The following is a 20,009-nucleotide window of genomic DNA, read 5'->3' on the forward strand; positions in this document are numbered from 1 at the left end:
AAGCAGGGAAAAGACTAGGTGGGTGGGCTTGGACAGGGACGGGCGAAAGCTGGTTGAGGTATTGGGGGGATCAATGATTAAAGACCAGGGGAGGAAGGAAAACATTACAGAGGGTCTCATTGAGTCTGCCATCTGGAACTCAGGCAGGGGGTATGCGACATTGTAAGTTCAGCTACAGTCAGTAAGAGGGGATGAAAAATTGCCAAAAAATCTAACCAATTCACAAATCTCAGTGAAATAATCACAGACTCTGGGTAAGATTTATAAGCTTTATCTAAGATTTCAGTCGTAAATTGAATGCTCATTAATACAGATTCACAGTGCAAACTCCATAATTTTTCACGTAGGAGAGAACATTTTTATTTAGAAAATACAATCAATAGCACAAACTCATTCAACAAATCAATGCATAAAAGTGAATAGATGAAGAGACAAAGGTACAAATTAGAAATACATTTGCAAAAGAATATGCAAATTTTGAGATAGAATAATATTTACCTATTTAGAAAAACTGAAAACAACCCCTCTGGCCAAAGGACTGGTGAGGGTTCCCTGAGTTAGAATCAGGAGACAAAGGCTGAAGGACAGGGCAGATACTTACTAGACTTCTCTACAAAACCGGATGCACTAGGGCGCATCCCTCTCTTACTCTCTCTTCCTCCTAGATGTTCATCCAGAATATTCAAATCACATCAGGTTGTCATACGGATCTAAATATGTGGCAGGATAGGTGTATATTATTGTCCACACAGCACAAAACATTGTTCCGTAGGTCCATCCCTCTGGAGAAAGGGAGCGTCAGAGAATTTGAAGTAAGCTGGCGCGAACAAACAAGCATTTGCAATGCAATAGGTCTCGCATTTACGAGTGTTTGAGCCATTGGCATTGTAAATGACAATGTCTTTTATTTATGTGTTGTTTTCAAAACAGATAAATAAAAGGCATTGTCATTTACAATGCCATTAGCTTAAATTCTCGCACATGCAAGACCTATTGTATTGCAAATGCCAGCACCTGTACTACAAAAACATTAGGAGGGAGCGTGTCCTGTCTGTAACAGCAGGCAGGACAAAGCTTTTTGAGAAAATAATGCTTGGAGCACTAATTAGAGCCTACAGAGTAACAAGTCGCCATGAGAGGTTACAACATGAGACAAGGCAGTACAAAGGAGGGACTACTAAGCCTATTGACAAATAAACAGCCACAGTTAACAGTGGACAATGACACAAGCCACTGAGAAATATAGGAGGAGAGGGGGCGGAGCTTCAAGTCAACACATGCAGCATGCCACGCAGAGCAGTTCATGCACTGCCCAGCCTAGACCTAAAAAAAAGGACTGTCATGTTGTCAGCACGTGCACGGTGGTGCACAAGCTTACAAAGAATGCGTTAAAACCTTTTTTGTTAAAAATAAATCTTTAGCGATGCAGCAAAGGATTGGAGATATGCTGTGCCGTATAGTTAAAAAAAACATGTGCAAAGCCAATTGGTCTCGAAGGCAAGACCTATTAGCCTTGCCAACACTTATTTTCCCTAAAGGTCTCTCCCAAGTGTGTATGTAAGATTGCCACCTGACCGTCCTTTTTACTGAAATTACCAGTATTTCATGCTCAGGATTGTAAAAACAATAAAAGAAATCCCCAAAACGTTCCCCTTATCAGTATATATTTAAAGGAGCAAATCCAGTTAAAAATCACTTTAAAGGTTTCCAGAGCTGTGTAAATGAACTCTGCCCAATAATTAAACATACAGAAAAGAAATATTAAAAATACAGAGGGTTGTTCATAAATTTCTATTTATGTATAATGTCCCTGAAACACAAACAGACGGTCGCTATTATCCTCCAGAAAAGGTGGCAACCCTATGTAGAGAAGATTAAACTAAGTCAGTCTTGTAGAGTATGTTCCAGGAGTTAAAAAGTCAATGAACTGGACAAAAAAACTGCCTAATAAGACAAGTTTCCAATATAGTGCAGTTTCCAGCAATATTAGCATTCAGCATCTGCTAAGCACAATTCAATGAATAATCGCTCACTCTGTTCTGAATACTTGAACTAACCTAGTTATCCCTATGTTACACGTGCTAGAGCGGGCAAGTGGCCGTACAATGAAAACCATACAGGAGAAAAGGCGGATTGGTTTGTAATAGCTATTAAATGAACCTATACTTCACTTCACAGCGACCGCGCCCAATCCGCGCCGAAGGTGCGCCAAAGGTAAGCCCGTCTACGCCCGTCCGCGCCTGGACCGCGCCCAGCGCCATACCCCCTGTTCTTCGCATTGCCCAGCCCTCCCGCATTACCTACGATGCCACCACCCTCCTAGCCCTTAACCCCGGCCGTCCCCCCAACTGCGTCCAAGCCGCTCCTGGACACACCCATGGACCTTTCTCATGCTACTCCTGCAGATTCATCGGCACCGTCAACATCTCCGCTACGATCACACCTCAGATTCCCGACCCCAACCACCTACAATGCATCTTGCTCAACACCCGATCGATCCACAGGCACGCAATTGACCTATGGAATCTACTAGACACCATCTCTCCGGACGTCGCCTTCTTAACAGAAACATGGATGAACGCCTCCTCCGCCCCAGACATCACCATTGCCATCCCAGAAGATTATAAGATCATACGCAAGGACCGTACCGGCCACACAGGAGGAGGAATCGCTATCGTCCATAAGAAATCCATCCACATCTCAACCAGCTCTGACGTCAACCTCGCCAACTCTGAACACCTTCACTTCCAGATCCACATCGACCCCAAGACCACACTCAGAGGCACCCTCCTTTACAGGCCACCAGGACCCCGCGCACAATTTAGTGAGGACATCACAGACTTCATCACCCCACACGCCCTCCCCTCCAAAGATTACATCCTTTTGGGAGACCTCAATTTTCACCTTGAAAAGAACAACGACCGCAACTCCACCACCCTTCTGGACAACCTCGCCAACCTCGGACTCAAACAACTGGTCACTTCCCCCACCCACATCGTAGGTCACACCCTCGACCCTATCTTCACCTCCAGCAATCATGTCTCCTTCAGCCACACTACGACTCTCCTCTGGACTGACCACAGCTGCGTTCACTTTTCCTACAACAAGCCCAAACCCAACAACCACCCCCAACCAACTCTGCAGAGAAACTGGAACAAAATCACCACCGACCAGATCTCCTCATCGCTTCTTCTAAACCCCCCAGCCCACTCCTCAAACCCCGACCAAGCCGCCACCAACCTCACCCTATGGCTATCCAACAGCGCCGACATCCTAGCACCACCGAAAAAGCGACAAAGCAAACTTGGCAGCAAGAAGGCATCATGGTTCAACGATGATCTTAAGAAATCCAAGAAACTATGCCGCTCCCTTGAGAAGACCTGGAAAAAAGACCCAACCACCAGCACCAAGGACGCCTTCAAAAACGCCACTCGCATACACCACCAACTGATCCGAAAAGCCAAGAAAACCGCCTTCAAGGAACGACTAGATAACAACGCCCACAACAGCAAGGAACTTTTCAACATCGTCAAGGAATTTACCAATCCCTCGGCCAACTCTAACGACATCACCCCCTCTCAAGCACTCTGCGACTCCCTAGCCTCATTCTTCCACAACAAAATTGCAGACATCCACAACAGCTTCGACAACCAACCCGGAGACCAACCCACCCAACCATCTGCGGAACTTCCACCCCCCTCGAACATCCTTAATGACTGGAACCCAATCTCCACTGAGGACACCATCCGCCTGATGAACTCCATCCACTCAGGATCCCCCACAGACCCATGCCCTCACCACATCTTCAACAAAGCAGACTCCATCATAGCACCGCACCTCCGAGACGTCATCAACTGCTCCTTCAAATCCGCCACCTTCCCGGAAAGCTGGAAACACGCTGAACTCAGCGCCCTTCTGAAAAAACCCACAGCGGACCCCACCGAACTCAAAAATTACCGCCCCATCTCGCTCCTTCCTTTCCCGGCCAAAGTCATCGAGAAAGCTGTCAACAACCAGCTCGCCACCTTCCTCGAAGCCAACAAATCCCTCGACTCCTCACAGTCCGGCTTCCGAGCAAAACACAGCACTGAGACCGCCCTCATCGCAGCAACAGACGACATTCGAACTCTACTGGACAATGGAGACACAGTCGCCCTCATCCTCCTCGACCTCTCCGCAGCCTTCGACACAGTCTGCCATAGCACCCTTCTACAGCGACTCAGAAACGTTGGTATCCAAGGAAAAGCTCTGGAATGGATCACCTCGTTCCTCACCGGAAGAACCCACAGAGTCCGCCTTCCACCATTGAAGTCAGAGGCCACTGAAGTCATCTGCGGCGTACCACAAGGATCCTCACTCAGTCCCACCCTTTTCAACGTATACATGAGCCCCCTCGCGGCCATCGCCCGCCAACATAACCTCAACATCATCTCCTACGCGGATGACACTCAACTGATCCTATGACTCACCAATGACCCCAGCACGGCCAAAACGAACCTTCACGAAGGAATGAAAGAAGTAGCCGAATGGATGAAACACAGCCGTCTGAAACTGAACTCAGATTAAACAGAAGTCCTCATCTTAGGTACCTCCCCCTCCGCATGGGACGACTCTTGGTGGCCAGAAGCCCTTGGAAAAGCACCCATCCCGACAGACCACGCACGGAACCTAGGCGTCATCCTGGACTCCTCACTTTCAATGAACAGACAAGTCAACGCTGTCTCCTCATCCTGCTTCAACATTCTTCGCATGCTCAATAAAACATTTCGTTGGATCCCCACCAAAACTAGGAAAACAGTCACCCACGCTCTGGTCACGAGCCGACTGGACTATGGAAACACCCTCTACGCCGGGACTACCGCCAAACTCCAGAAAAAGCTCCAACGAATCCAAAACGCCTCAGCCAGGCTCATATTAGACATCCCGCGTAAAGAACATATCTCTGGTCACCTGAAAAACCTCCACTGGCTTCCCGTCAATAAGAGGATCACTTTCCGGCTCCTTACCCACGCACACAAAGCACTATACGAAATCGGACCAGAATGCCTCAACGCACGACTGTCCTTCTACGCCCCCTCCCGCCACCTTCGATCTTCCAACCAAGCCCTTGCCACTGTACCTCGCATCAACAAGACCACCATGGGAGGTAGATCCTTCTCCTACCTGGCAGCTAAAACCTGTAACTCACTCCCCACCCACCTTCGCCTTACCCAGAACCACCTAGCATTCAGAAAGCAACTTAAAACGTGGATATTTGACAAGTGATTCCCCACCCCTCCTTAAGCGCCTTGAGACCCTCTGGGTATGTAGTGCGCTATATAAATTCTTTGACTTGACTTGACTTGACTTTGACTGCTGAGGGTTTCGGGTTTTAAACATCACGAACCTTCTAAGCGCTGTGTTTTTCTTGGCAGACATCTTTTGAGGGGCATTCTACAGGTCTACTGTGATCGAAAGCGCCATCTTTGTGAGGGTAAGCAAACCCAGTGACAGGCAGTCATAGACATGAAAATGAGTTGTTGGTTCAAACTTTGGTCTGGAAAACACAAACCACAGTAGGCTACAAACGCTCAATAGGCACTGCAGAAAAAAACGTTTCCCATGACACTGGGGGTTAGAAAGCAACCCTTGTTGCTATTCTGAATTGATTATAGGTAGCAACAAACCAGAGACGGATAGTCTCTACATTCAGTACATGGCGTCGAGGTGGCACTATTCTTTTTACAATACATCATGAAAGGCATGAAGGTTTCTGGGACATAACAAAACAAGCAACGAGGGGGCAGGGGCAGGAGAGCAAGCACAAGCAACGAGGAGGCAGGAGCAGGAGAGCAAGCACAAGCAACGAGTGGGCAGGGGCAGAAGAGCAAGCACAAGCAACGAGGGGGCAGGGGCAGGAGAGCAAGCACAAGCAACGAGGGGGCAGGGGCAGAAGAGCAAGCACAAGCAACGAAGGGGCAGGAGTGCAAGCACAAGCTACGAGGGGGCAGGGGCAGGAGAGCAAGCACAAGCAACGAGGGGGCAGGGGCAGGAGAGCAAGCACAACGAACGAGGGGGTAGGGGAGCAAGCACAGCGAAGGGGCAGGGGAGCAGGCACAGCTAGGGGGCAGGGGCAGCGGAGCAGGCACAGCTAGGGGGCAGGGGCAGGAGAGCAAGCACAAGCAACGAGGGGGCAGGAGAGCAAGCACAACGAACGAGGGGGCAGGGGCAGTAGAGCAAGCACAAGCAACGAGGGGGCAGGAGAGCAAGCACAACAAATGAGGGGGCAGGAGAGCAAGTACAACCAGCGAGGGGGGGGCAGGAGAGCAAGCACAACAAACAAGGGGACGGGGCAGGATAGCAGGCACAAGCAACGAGGGGGCAGGGGCAGGAGAGCAAGCACAAAGAACGAGGGGGCAGGAGAGCAAGCACAAGCAACGATGGGGAGGCAGGAGAGCAAGCACAAGCAACGATGGGGGCAGGAGAGCAAGCACATGCAACGAGGGGGCAGGAGAACAAGCACAACAAACGAAGGGGCAGGGGAGCAAGCACAACGAACGAGGGAGTAGGGCCCGGAGAGCAAGCACAACGAACGAGGGGGAGGGGCAGGAGAGCAAGCACAACAAACGAGGGGGCAGGGGCAGGAGAGCAAGCACAACGAACAGGGGGCAGGGGAGCAAGCACAACAAACGAGGGGGCAGGGGCAGGAGAGCAAGCACAACGAACGAGGCCGAGACCATTGCATTGTAAATGCTTGTTGGAAGGGTGATCTCTGGCGCAGAAAGGGGTAAATTGAAGGGGACAGGTGAGAGGGGGAGAGGGCAGAAGAGTGATCAGTGGAGGTATCGTGCATAGGGAGGGGCTGGTAAAGGCCGACAGTGATGGCCTCGGGGTCTGCGGAATCGGATATGGAGGGGGTGTGCCCAGGTAACACAAGCTTGGAGGGGCTTCGGGCCATGTTATGACATCCCCTTGTGAGGCGGGGAAGGGGTAAATGATAGGCAGGCTTGTGTTGTAGGAGGAGTTAAAAGTCACGGGGCCTGTGATTCCCCGTAGGGGGGTTCTTTCTCCTGACTGCACATCGACAGAGGGGTTAGGAGGAAGGGGGCACGGAGATAATCCCGTGCACCTCTGAGGGATAAGCGCGTGGGTGAAAGGGTGATGCGAGCTGGAAGGAGTCAGAGTGTTTTTTAGGGGGGGCGATCTCAGACGTGGTCGATCACTCTGGCAGGTCGGATATCTTATCCTACTGCTGGATTGCATACTGACGCCAACATTTTTCTAGGTTGACTGAGTAATAAGCAGTGTCTCTATTACTCTACCCAAGGCACACGTATCTCCCCCATCAATCAATCAAGGTGACAGTCAATCACTGAATTCAACAATGGGGCTCCCTCCATCCCGCAATCCCATGTAAACGTGCTGTATTTGGCAGGACAAATCAGACGAGCAGGCACGTTGAAAGCGCAATACGCAAAATACCACATTATATATACTTATTGCAAAAGTACATACTGCGAACACGACTGCAAGGTATTGGAGTGCTTTACAATTGGAGTGCTTTACACGAGCAACAGTTACCTTATACACGTACACATTCATTTTTGGTAGGAGCGAGGAGATTAGGTAATTTGCCCAGAATTACAGGATGCTGAGCTGACTTCCTCCGGCGGCGGTTGGTCAGAAATGCTCAGGGTGATCTGAGGCCCAGAGAGGTGTAATTTGAAGGGGACAGGTGACGGGGAGAGGGGGCAGAAGAGTGATCGGTGGAGGCATCGTGCATAGGGAGGGAGTGGTAAAGGCCTACAGTGATGGCCTCGGGGTCTGCAGAATCGGATATGGAGGGGGTGTGTCCAGGTAACGCAAGCTTGGAGGGGCTTCGGGCCAGGCAATGACATCCCCTTGTGAGGTGGGGGAGGGGTAAATGATAGGCAGGCTTGTGTTGTAGGAGGAGTTAAAAGTCACGGGCCTGTGATTCCCCGTAGGGGGGTTCTTTCTCCTGACTGCACATCGACAGAGGGGTTAGGAGGAAGGGGGCAAGGAGATAATCCCGTGCACCTCTGAGGGATAAGCGCGTGGGTGAGGGGTGATGCGAGCTGGAAGGAGTCAGAGTGTTTTTTAGGGGGGGGCGATCTCAGACGTGGTCGATCACTCTGGCAGGTCGGATATCTTATCCTACTGCTGGATTGCATACTGACGCCAACATTTTTCTAGGTTGACTGAGTAATAAGCAGTGTCTCTTTTACTCTACCCAAGGCACACGTATCTCCCCCATCAATCAATCACGGTGACAGTAGATCACTGAATTCAACAATGGGGCTCCCTCCATCCCGCAATCCCATGTAAACGTGCTGCATTTGGCAGGACAAATCAGATGAGCAGGCACGTTGAAAGCGCAATACGCAAAATACCACATTATATTTACTTATTGCAAATGTACATACCGCGAACACGACCGCAAGGTATTGGAGTGCTTTACAATTGGAGTGCTTTACATGAGCAACAGTTACCTTATACACATACACATTCATTTTCGGTAGGAGCGAGGAGATTAAGTAATTTGCCCAGAATTACAGGATGCTGAGCCGACTTCTTCCAGCGGCGGTCGGGCAGAAATGCTCACGCTGCCTGGATGCCCAAATCGGCCCTCTGGTTGGATAAGGAACACCAATCAGAGAGCTGACTTGGGCTTGCAGGCAGCATGATGAGGGGCTGCTCTCTCCCGATGACGTCAGGGAGAGAAAGAACAGCCAAAACACACCCCTCTATCCCAAAAAGACAGGGCTTGAACGGAGTGACGTCCCTCTCCTCCAATGGCTGGCCTCCGTTTAGGATGCCAGCCAATGGAGAAGAGGGGCGGGTTCAAACCCCACTCTAGGAAAACATTAAATCTCAGCTGCGCCACACTGCTGCGCAGCGTACGCTAGGCCGAGACCTAAGAAGTATAGCTGTAGGATGGTTGTGGAAAAATAAACTTGCAGTGTTTCATGTATTTAATAACCGGGTGTACATTGCAAGAACACAGTGTTTCCTTCACGAGGTGTAATAAATTAGGCTAAACAGAAAAGGGAGTCTGATCCACAGAGCATTGTCTAAGAAAAAGATGAAAACTTGACTACATGTTTTAAGGAGCTAAAAACTGCTTATGGGGCCTTCAGTGGCCGATTATGCGTCATTTTGTTGTCCTTATAAGCCCAACATCCCCAGTGTAACCAAAAGATGCAGAAACAGCTGTCTCAGCTTCTTTGTTTCAACAAGAAGCATCAATGTAACCCCCTTTCCACCCAACATGGCTCCCAAATAACATTTGTGAAGGCTTAAAGCAACAACAAACAATTGGCAAACAGAGATATGACAGCACACCCATTACAATGTATATCACTCCAACATGGTATTGGAAAAATCCTGTTCACGGTCTGACTCAAAATAATAGTAGGTATATGAGGATAGTGCCATAGGTTGAATGGTATACAGAGCATTAAAATAGTCCTCAAATGTCATCCATTGATATCTCTTTTATTATTTTCTTATAGATTCCCAGTACACGATTTAGCCAACACGGGTTTCGTCTGTACTCAGACTTTTTCAAGGCCAATGTGGAAAAATTAAGGCAGTCAGATATGAATCTGTCCAAGTCACAATTCCGATTGCGTGTAGCCAGTGGCTTGAAGCGTATATCCGGAAGCCCAATGATCCGACAATGCGAGCGGATACATATGCCATGGATATTTCTCTATATAGGGTGCATACTTATTACGGTTATGATCCACTTTAACTATTGACAACAAGGATGACTTGCCTTGTCAAAATGACTACATTGACTATACCTAATTAAAATCTTAAGACTTTGGAGCACACACCTCAATTTTGTATGGGACGAAACTTGAACATTAACAGCGTAGGATTTGGAAATGTGGATTTACTATTGTATTGTGTATCTCACCACTGTTGTTTTTGTTGGTTCATTGGGCTTCCGGATATACCGATCAACCTATGGCACTATCCTCATATGCCTAATATTATTTCGAGTCAGACCGTGAACAGTATTTAATGGGTGTGCTGTCATAGCTCTTTGTTTGTATGTTGACATGCATGTTATCTCATAACGTGCTAATAGCACCTTTAGGTAGTAGGTGTTTGAAGCTACTTGAGCACCCCTCTCAAATCTATAGTAACCTAATTAATCACGCTCATTACTGTAAGACATACTTACATTGTTCTCCTTTTTTTGATGACAGTTTTAGTCAAAGGTGCAGATAATTCAAATACAATTGCTCCAATGTCCAGATGTAGATGACAAGATGTTTGGATGTAGGTGACAAGATATTTAATTATTCATTCAAAAGAAAGTCCTTATTCATATCCATTAGTCACAAATCCAAAAGAATTTCCTATTTCAACACAAGTCTTCTCGGTATGAGTTATAGTACAGTTCCAAGGTATAACTGTAGACATCAAAAACGCAGCCAACATGTGTTTCGTCATGCAATTTCGAATGCATCATGACTTCATCAAGGCTGCAACCCAAAATAAATAACATAACACATTGTACCTCAAATACTTCATTATTACATACATTTCTCAACATTCAAAACCGTAACCCAGAATCAGGTCAGGAAACAAGAGCAGACAGAATATGAAAGTCCCAATTCACTCGTCTTGATATATTAGTAAATAAAAAGGAAAGTATTAGATGAGAATAAATACTAGGTTGAACACCCGTACGCACTACTACCTATTGTCCTGTTTTGAAAGAACAATTGGGTTCCGGTGCAAGCATGCAGCATGCGCCCGTTACTGGCCATGCAGAAGACGTCAGCTACTGCTCTAAAATATTGTGGACTATGGTGCCTGAGAAGGAAAGAGACAGCCCGTCAGATCTGTCAGTGCCCACTCTCACCTTGCGAGATTTACCCGATGCCATAAATGCACTCAGAGCCCCGACTTGAAGTGAACGTTTCTAAAACATCTCTGTATGCTTACAGTAACTACAGATAGTACAAGGCGTGCAGCCGCTAATGTTAAAGTGCGACGTGCTACCTTTGTGAAAGTAAAAGCGGATGCCACGCGACGTCGTGAGCAGATATTTCCCACAGTGCTTGATTTAAAGTTCTTTTAAAGGTGCATTACAGGCATCTTCCAAATGGTTAAGGCAAAAAAACAGCACTGTCCAGCAAGAGGAAGATACAGGGCGAGCTGAATATCGCCACATTTTCAGCTGATCAGAACAAGGCACGCGGACGCTAATATTAAAGTGCGACGTGCTGCCTTTCTGAAAGTAAAAGCGGGCGAGCAAGAGGAAGAGACAGCAAGCCTCTCAGAGAAGGGGGGCTCGAGCGTGAGGCAAGGACACAACATGAAGAGATGCAGCGCACATGCTCTGCGACGCTAGGTGAGTGGGCGGGGCCTAAGAGAGACAGGGCGGTCACCAACCCCACTTCCAAAGAAATCCGACAGAAAACCATCGACTATAGATTTCGCAAGGGAGCAGCGCATGCACTACAACGCAGGCAAGACCTAACAAGCATTTACAATGCAATGGTTTCGCCTTTGGAAAAGGTAGAGCTATTTGCATTGTAAATGACAACATTTGTATTTATGTGTTGGTTTTGTCATTTACATTGCCATTAGCTTAATCTCTCGCAATGTGAGACCTATTGTACCCTACGGACAAGCTCAGCAGACAGCAATTACTACCACACACACACACCCAGAGCCCCCCCCCACACACACACACCTAGAGCCCCCCCCACACACACACACACCCAGAGCCACACACACCCACCCAGAGCCACACACACACCCAGAGCCCCCCACACACACACCCAGAGCCCCACACACACACACACACCCAGAGCCCCCCACACACACACACACAGAGCCCCCCCCCACACACACACAGAGCCCCCCCACACACACACACAGAGCCCCCCCCCCCACACACACACACTCCCAGAGCCCCCCCACACACACACACACCCAGAGCCCCCCCACACACAAACACACCCAGAGCCACACACACACACGCACAGAGCCCCACACACACACACACAGAGCCCCCCCCCACACACACCCAGAGCCCCCCCCACACACACACACCCAGAGCCCCCCCATACACACACCCACCAAGAGCCCCCCCCACACACACACACACCCAGAGCCCCCCCACACAAACATACACCCAGAGCCCCCCACACACACCCACCCACCCAGAGCCCCCCCCCACACACATCCAGAGCCCCCCCCCCCACACACACACATCCAGAGCCCCCCACACACACACACCCACCCAGAGCCCCACACACACACACACACACCCAGAGCCACACCCACCCACCCAGAGGCAAGGCAGCCCACATCTCACTTCTTGCTGTTTGAACGATATATTTTGGGACTAAGAGTGTATTGCTACGTTCTCCCTACCTCTCTTTTTGTTGAACTGCATCTTCCAACCACACCAAACAAAATAATCTGCTAGAGGAATACTTTCAAATAAAATGTTATGACGTTATGTTACAGATTAGCAGAGGTTATATACTGCATTACAGCGACGCCGCTACTTTAAAAATTATGGCTTTACCACCAGTGATGGGACTTTCAATATTTAGGACTGGCCACAGAAGGTACGGCCCGAACGGAATTAACAGTGCTTACTGCACACAATTTACAAGTTGGAACCAAAGTAATGCGGGCACATAACCTGTTCTGACGTGCGAGTTTGACTTTAATTTGTACCGATGCACGTCCAGGACATAAATATTTCAAATTAATAAACAGAGCACCTGCGTCACGGGGCTGGGCGCTGAGGGGGAGGGTGTGAAAAATGGTTTGAACCAATACACCTGCCACGATAGGGAATGCGTGCTCCGCTGCCCTCCACAAACATGGACCACGCTAACGGGGGAGGGGTGGGGGAATTAGCCGGCCCAGGCAGGGCTTCCGGCTCTCAGGGCTGCGGTCACTTGCTTTGGATGCAGTTTATTTTAACCGGCGAAACGTCTGCTTGCTGGAACAGCTGGGTAACATTTAGGAGTTTTACATCAAGGCATTAGTGCTATTCGACATTGAATTTCGGGAGTGTTTTCACGGGTTACTAACCACAGTTTAGAAATGTGGTTTCATCACTAATCATGCGTTTTCGCTGTCAAGATGGAAAAGGCTACCCTTCAAGCTGTTAGCAGAACTGACAATATGTATTGTTCGTACTGGCAATCACTTGGCCTCCTGCAGTGTGCTGGGGGGGGGGGGAGAGAATTCAACGAGGTTTTCTGGTGTGCAGAGGGTACCATGGACGCCGAGTCCCTTCAAGTTGCGTTACTATGGAAGAGAGCGAGTAGAAACTCCTGTTACAGAATCTATTACTCTCCTTCGGGAGTAAAAGGATGCACGCACACCCATCCTCATTTCCGCTGGTGTGTGCAAAACTCGCAGCTCTGATCAGTTTGTATATATATTACACACACCAGTCTGTCTAAATACTTAATTTCGATCACATTGATCGGTAGAATTTGGGATTCAAGCGTGTAGACTGGCTATTCGGAAGTAAATTACTTGCACAAACCATACAGCGTATGGGTAATCCAAGTTAACGTGGAATCTCAGAACATATACAATATAAGGATCATGACTTACTACCACAAAATAAAATAGAAAGCTATCAAGCCTGCGGCCTACATGCAAGATTAGCGATTCGGGGACAGTGCTGCCTTTATTTATTTAAAAATATGTTTATTGTCGTAGCAAGGCCACCATTACATTTTTATTCGTTTCGGGGACAGTGCTGCCTTTACCACTCTCGCAGGAACATAAAACATCACACCTAAAGTGTATTTTGACTTGAGGCCCAGTTAAGAACCTGGTACACTACCATCTTATAATTTACAGGAAGCACCGCTGTGGTCCCTAGGCTATCCTGCGTCTCTAAGTTGCCTGGTAGGTGGGTGGACATACGTGTAACGACTTTCTTCCAAAACCCCATGCACTACTCACAAGCAGGCTACAACGTCGCTTGCGGGAAATTAAAAGCCCGCGTCTTGATCGATATTTTCATCCAAAATTTAGAACATGGAAGATGGCCGCACCAGCTTATCTTAATGAATATTGTTGTGATTAATAGGTTATGTGATTCTTATTTTTTCCATTATCTTTAGATTCTTACTTCATTTGTTTGTCTCTAAAAGAGGAAGATGTGTTGTAAATCATTTAATTATATTGTTACTCTATGATCATATTCCTTTCTCTATGTTCTCATCTCCTATATTCCAGAATGCCTATATGTGTTCTGATTGGACAACTGATGTTCTACAAGAATAAGCTGGGAGTCTGGTCAGAAGGCGTTCGGTTGCTGTTCCTGTTCTCTGAAAATAAATTAACTATACTTAATTAAAGAAGTGCTTGCAGTCATCTTTCAACACCAACCTCGGCACTAACTTCTATGAGAACAGTCAGAGTGGCCACAAAAAAAGTTTTGAAAGCATGCAAGCAAAACACTCATATTGTGAAGTACAGAAAAGTAAGCGAAGTCTGTTTAGATTTCATGGACATTTTACATATGTTCATAATAAAGATGTGTATGAGACAACTGTCAGTTTTAACACGTAGGAGTAAAGCAAAACGTCTCCATCTAAAACTCAACATGCAGACTCATATTCTAGTTTAGGAGATTAACAAAAATCCGGTATGGCCTATATTAATTATCAAAAGCTGGTTATTACGGGTCAAATGAATTTATGATAATACTGAGTTCACTCTTCACCAAGAAAATCTTATTATCCAGGATGGTATCAATCTGAGTGCACCCTGATAAACTAATCTGCAACTACATAAGTATTAGACAGTGTGCAAGGGCAGTTTAACAAAATTCACTGGACTGAACATATTTCATAAAAGAAATACAGTAACCATCGTGTAGGCTGTAGATGTAACAGTTTCTGAGAAGTAAACTGGAGGCATTCCATACAAAACAAAAAAGTGTTCGTTCCCATTGACTTTTAATCTTTTGGAGAGCAACATTGCAAGAGAAATACGACATTCGGGACTTAAAGGCATTATTAAACTTGTAACAATCTCTCAAAATGCAACATGTGAGCAAAATACATTTTACATACAAGACCACTGCAAAAACAGTTGTCGTTTCGTTTCATTAGCTTTATTCGATTTTGAAGTATAAAATCATAAAAGCACATTGCAATATATAATCAACATTACATTACATTTCATCTCATTTTACAACATGTAATATTATGGCATAAAAGTCTTTAAAAGAAAACAAGTCATTGCGGAGTATATTAGGTCAAGACTGGATGTTAGTGCCCCTCACCCTGGCATCATTTCGGCCCAACCAACAGTGTCTCTCTTCATTAGAGTTGTATTGGGGAGAAAAGCTTCTCTGGGGTAGAAGTCAGATAGTCCCCAGGTGTGTATAGGCCCATCTCCTATCTGTGGTTGCCAGGTCTGGAGGTATGGGACGACATTACTGTTTCTGAACTTTATTAACACCAGGTCGCCAGGTCTCTTTTTTCGAAGCGGGCCCAGCCAACCCACCCTTCTAACACCCAGTATTCTACCGTCTATATCAGGAGGCAGGGGTCTATTCTTTGCTAACCAAAACAGTGTCTTGTTTGTTAGTTCTTGTTGACTTTTTGTTTTTCCATTAGTAAGTACTGGGACTCCAGAAAGAACGCACACAAACGGGGCAGCCTCCGGTGGTAGTTGTATGTGGTTAGATTTTTGTGGGATATTCACTGGATGGGGGAGTGATCTTTTGGGTGGTTTAGTTACTTTATTCAGCCCCATTTCACGTGAACAACTATGTGGTATTGTACGTTTTGCGGACACATTCTGGATAGTTGGAATTAACGAATGCGATGCTACTGGTCGGAGTTGGTTGAGGTTACTTTGGGGAGTTGTTTGAAGAGACTGTGAGTGATTAGAGCCGACCGTACTTTTTAAAAGTAGTGAATTTGTCTTAGTCATTTCCTCAATTGCCATGATCCTCTCCCCGAGATTATTCATTCTTTCTATCAGGGGATGTATCAAAGAGTTGATCATGGTTTGCATCTGAGCCAAGAGGGTTGGTGAGGTAAGGGATACAGGGACTAACAGTTTCGCGGGATCCTTACATGTTTCCGGGGAAAGGGTGATAAGCAATGGTGAGTTCAAAGACAGTTTTTGCTGCTTTGTGCCAGAAAGATCCGGGAGGGACATTATGGGGTTAGTGTTATCTATAGCAGGTGAAGAGATTGGCGTACCCAGGAGATTTCCATGTGGTGGAGATAGTATGCAGGAATGGGGACTTGTAATGATTATGGGACGGGTAGAAGCACTAATTTGCTCAGCGGTGGTCTCGACAGCAACGTACTTGGTGTTACATAAGCTATTAAGTTCCTCTAACAGATATAGGCTTTGTGGGGCGGCAGTTAACTGTGGGGGGGAGGAGTTACTACTGGTACAGTCTATTGACAGTTGGCTTCGTTCTGTCGTTAGTGTTTTTTGGACTTTCGGTGGTGTTGGTTTGGTGAAATAGTGGACCAGTGTCCCCTTAGCCAGGTCCCTTGTCTGTGTGGAGTTATTTCGGCCCCCCTTGCGTGTCATGATCTGAGTAGCAACGGGCACCACCAAGGACAGGGGATGTTTCCAATACAAGTTATTTTACCTCCTTCTGATGCACGGCCACGGGGGGTGGCCCGGCCCGTCCTCCTCTGGCCTCTGACGGCCACGGACGGCCCGCCCTCTGCCCGGGCTCAGCCCGGCTGGTCCCGCGCGCGGTCCCGCGTCGCGGGGGTTTTCCTCGGGTTAAATGCGCCTCCGTGCGCGGAAGTGTCCTTGGCCGTTTCCGCCGCTTTGGCGCTATGCTGCCTGGGGTATGTAGTCCCCACCTCCGCACTGCGGCCGCTATGGATGGATCTGCGGCGGCGGGAGGGGGGGAAGAGAACACCAACAAGCCCTCCGGGATTCCGTTATGCCGCCTGCACCAGGGCACAGGTAGGGACAAGTGCTGCAAGACCCCCGTCGATTTCCTGAGACCGCCCGCTCTGCCGGGGTTTTCCTCGGGTTAAATGCGCCTCCGTGCGCGGAAGTGTCCTTGGCCGTTTCCGCCGCTTTGGCGCTATGCTGCCTGGGGTATGTAGTCCCCACCTCCGCACTGCGGCCGCTATGGATGGATCTGCGGCGGCGGGAGGGGGGGAAGAGAACACCAACAAGCCCTCCGGGATTCCGTTATGCCGCCTGCACCAGGGCACAGGTAGGGACAAGTGCTGCAAGACCCCCGTCGATTTCCTGAGACCGCCCGCTCTGCCGGGGTTTTCCTCGGGTTAAATGTGCCTCCGTGCGCGGAAGTGTCCTTGGCCGTTTCCGCCGCTTTGGCGCTATGCTGCCTGGGGTATGTAGTCCCCACCTCCGCACTGCGGCCGCTATGGATGGATCTGCGGCGGCGGGAGGGGGGGAAGAGAACACCAACAAGCCCTCCGGGATTCCGTTATGCCGCCTGCACCAGGGCACAGGTAGGGACAAGTGCTGCAAGACCCCCGTCGATTTCCTGAGACCGCCCGCTCTGCCGGGGTTTTCCTCGGGTTAAATGCGCCTCCGTGCGCGGAAGTGTCCTTGGCCGTTTCCGCCGCTTTGGCGCTATGCTGCCTGGGGTATGTAGTCCCCACCTCCGCACTGCGGCCGCTATGGATGGATCTGCGGCGGCGGGAGGGGGGGAAGAGAACACCAACAAGCCCTCCGGGATTCCGTTATGCCGCCTGCACCAGGGCACAGGTAGGGACAAGTGCTGCAAGACCCCCGTCGATTTCCTGAGACCGCCCAAAAACAGTTGTCAGGCAGGCAGGCGTGGTCAGCCCTACCACTCAGGCGCAGCCTTATGTCTCACTGCATTAACCAGAGTCTCACAGACGCTCAGACCCACGCATATAATAACCCGCTGACTCGTGTTTCAACCAAGACCACTGCAAAAACAGTTGTCAGGCAGGCAGGCGTGGTCAGCCCTACCACTCAGGCGCAGCCTTATGTCTCACTGCATTAACCAGAGTCTCACAGACGCTCAGACCCACGCATATAATAACCCGCTGACTCATGTTTCAACCACTCATGAAGTAACTGACACCATAAACAAACCATTCAGGAACCCACTGACACCCGGCTGCACGAGCATGTCTACACCCTATCCTGCCCAAAGACCCACTATCACCCTACCCCATACAGTCAAGAACTTGCCAAAAACCAATCCCCAAGACGAAAACAACTGGATGCGTCCTTTATATAAACAATGTAGAAAAAAAGATCCTCCTACTCGCACCACACCTATGTAACAGTCCATGGATACTGCACCCAGACGTAAAATTACGGGAGGGTCTAGGTGACCGCATCCGTCTCGTTAACGGCGCAGCACTCAAGAGCCCCATTTCCGCCCGTTGCTCAATGATGGAATAATTCTCGAAGCTTGCTGCACTCAGCCCCGTGCAGCACAGTAGTTCCCCTTTAAAATCGCCACCCAGTGACTTAGTGAAGACGGCGAGTCCGATCCCGCCCATAGCACGATCGACTGAGACTGTTCCACGGGTCTAAAACATAGAGGGATGGCCTAGGTGTCTCCAGCATCCTACCCTCTCAGTGACATTTATCCCTTCATCCAAATTCACTCACTCAGCCAGGACTCCAGACTCTCCCCTTCCTCCTCCGCCATCTTTACCGGTCGTACTCTCGTACGTCTCGCGAGAGGTAACGAACCAACAGCAGCAATAGTCTGGACCTGAAAAGGAAAGCCGGGAAAGGATATTTTTCGACAAGACTGATTCCCACACCCTTCTTAAAATGTATTTTAAACATCCCTCCGAACAGATTGAAATAACAGACTTACTTTAAGGAAGAAAGTTTGCTGAACTTGAATCAAAGAAAAGTTAAAAAAGGGGGGCGGAACGGACACACGGACAGCGGGAGGGGGGCGGGAACGTCGCACGAACAGCGGGGGGGGGGGCGGGAACGGCGGACAAAATACGTAAACTTACAAAGTGAAAACACATTTATAAACAAAATGCTCCTTACCTGATTGCCTCGTGGAACTCGAATCTTGCAGCCAACTCCAACAACTGGGGGGGTGGGGGGGGGGGGGGGTGCGGAACGGCACAGACGACATGAGACGCAGCAAGCACTTACCAGAGGAAGACTTCTTCCGGCGGCGGTCGACCTCGGAATGACAAAAGCAAACACGGATGACAAAAAAGAAGAAACCCCGCCCACCGCCTGATGACGAGGCAAGAAGGGTGGAGAGGGAAAAAATCTCGGGAACGCCCCCGAATCTGGTCCGGCCTTGACGGACAGATCTCTGTTCCAATGGCTAGCCTCCATTTATGGAGCTAGCCAATGGAACAGAGGGCGGGACTAAGAGTACACTGTAAGAGACATAAGATTTCTCTGGGGGCGGAGCTAAAGCTCCGTGCCCCAGGCAAAACCTAAAAAGGGCATAGATCAGTTACCTCAAGAGGTTTTGTTCAGACTTTATATGATCACAGAATATGTGGCAAGAAATGTGGGCAGTTACAAGGGCAATCTCCCAGGAGAGTGTACTTATTGTTGCAAAATCTGCCTGGGACATGAACCAGTAAAGCTCCAAATCGTAAAATTAAGGGGTCAAAATCCAATTACAAATAAGCACATAGGTGGGAATGAGTGTGGAGAAGACGTTCGGAGGAGAAGGAATGGAGCCCATCTGAGGTGAGGATAAAAAAGAGAAGGACTGAAGGTAATAACGCTTCTCTTTTGTGTTCTCCTTCTGTAGTTTGGGCATTCCAAAAACTAGCTGGTTTGGGGTGCACAGTTAGCTCACCCTGCCAGAGTGATGTTGAAGCTAGTCAAATGAATTTGTGTGTAATGCTTTTTAGATTAAGCAAAAGGACTTGTATATGATGAGGCAGTTTCTGAGGGATTTGGAAATCTGATCATATGTGATTTGCCCAGTAATCAGACGTACTGCACAATGGGGGGCAGCCTTGAGAGGGGAAAGGTTATATCAGGGAGCTCTGTGAGTAGAA

Source organism: Lissotriton vulgaris, chromosome 7 (assembly GCF_964263255.1).
Source record: "Lissotriton vulgaris chromosome 7, aLisVul1.2, whole genome shotgun sequence".
Taxonomy (NCBI): domain Eukaryota; kingdom Metazoa; phylum Chordata; class Amphibia; order Caudata; family Salamandridae; genus Lissotriton; species Lissotriton vulgaris.